Consider the following 1,410-nt stretch of genomic DNA (forward strand, 5'->3'; position numbering starts at 1 on the left):
GTATATGGGTGTTTTGCCTACACACATGTGTGCATACCAAGTGCATAACCTGCTCAACAGAGGCCAAATGAGAGCGTCGGATCCTCTGTACTGGGATTACAGATGGTTGTGGACAGTCATGTGGGTGATGGTTGTGGACAGTCGTGTGGGTGTTGGTTGTGGACAGTCATGTGGATGGTGATGGTTGTAGACAGTCATGTAGGTGATGGTTGTGGACAGTCATGTGGGTGATGGTTGTGGACAGTCAAGCAGGTGATGGTTGTGGACAGTCATGTGGGTGTTGGTTGTGGACAGTCATGCGGGTGATGATTGTAGACAGTCATGTAGGTGATAGTTGTGGACAGTCACGCGGGTGATGGTTGTAGACAGTCATGTGGATGGTGATGGTTGTGGACAGTCATGCGGGTGATGGTTGTGGACAGTCATGTGGGTGATGGTTGTGGACAGTCACGCGGGTGATGGTTGTAGACAGTCATGTGGATGGTGATGGTTGTAGACAGTCATGTGGATGGTGATGGTTGTGGACAGTCATGCGGGTGATGGTTGTGGACAGTCATGCGGGTGATGGTTGTGGACAGTCGTGTGGGTGATGGTTGTGGACAGTCATGCGGGTGATGGTTGTAGACAGTCATGTGGATGGTGATGGTTGTGGACAGTCATGCGGGTGATGGTTGTGGACAGTCATGCGGGTGATGGTTGTGGACAGTCGTGTGGGTGATGGTTGTAGACAGTCATGTGGATGGTGATGGTTGTGGACAGTCATGCGGGTGATGGTTGTGGACAGTCATGTGGGTGATGGTTGTAGACAGTCGTGCGGGTGATGATTGTAGACAGTCGTGTGGGTGATGGTTGTGGACAGTCATGCGGGTGATGGTTGTAGACAGTCATGTGGATGGTGATGGTTGTGGACAGTCATGCGGGTGATGGTTGTGGACAGTCATGCGGGTGATGGTTGTGGACAGTCGTGTGGGTGATGGTTGTAGACAGTCATGTGGATGGTGATGGTTGTGGACAGTCATGCGGGTGATGGTTGTGGACAGTCATGTGGGTGATGGTTGTAGACAGTCGTGCGGGTGATGATTGTAGACAGTCGTGTGGGTGATGGTTGTGGACAGTCATGCGGGTGATGGTAGTTGAACCCTGGCCTATGGGAAAGAAGCCAGTGCTTGCACCTGCGGAGCCTTCTCATCAGGCGCTCATTTCACTGCAGCATTGGAGCCATGCACAACCTGTATCTTGTGTCTGGTAATCAAGCCTGTGGACAACTCAGGAATAGCTTCCTGGACAGAGAATCTGTCTATTCCTAAACCCCATTCTCAAAGACTGACTGAAGGCTGGGACACAGTATGGCTCATGGAATCTCACTCACATCACACTGAGGTTTGGTCCTCAACTCAGGATCACACCCGC

Source organism: Arvicola amphibius, chromosome 5, assembly GCF_903992535.2.
Source record: "Arvicola amphibius chromosome 5, mArvAmp1.2, whole genome shotgun sequence".
Taxonomy (NCBI): domain Eukaryota; kingdom Metazoa; phylum Chordata; class Mammalia; order Rodentia; family Cricetidae; genus Arvicola; species Arvicola amphibius.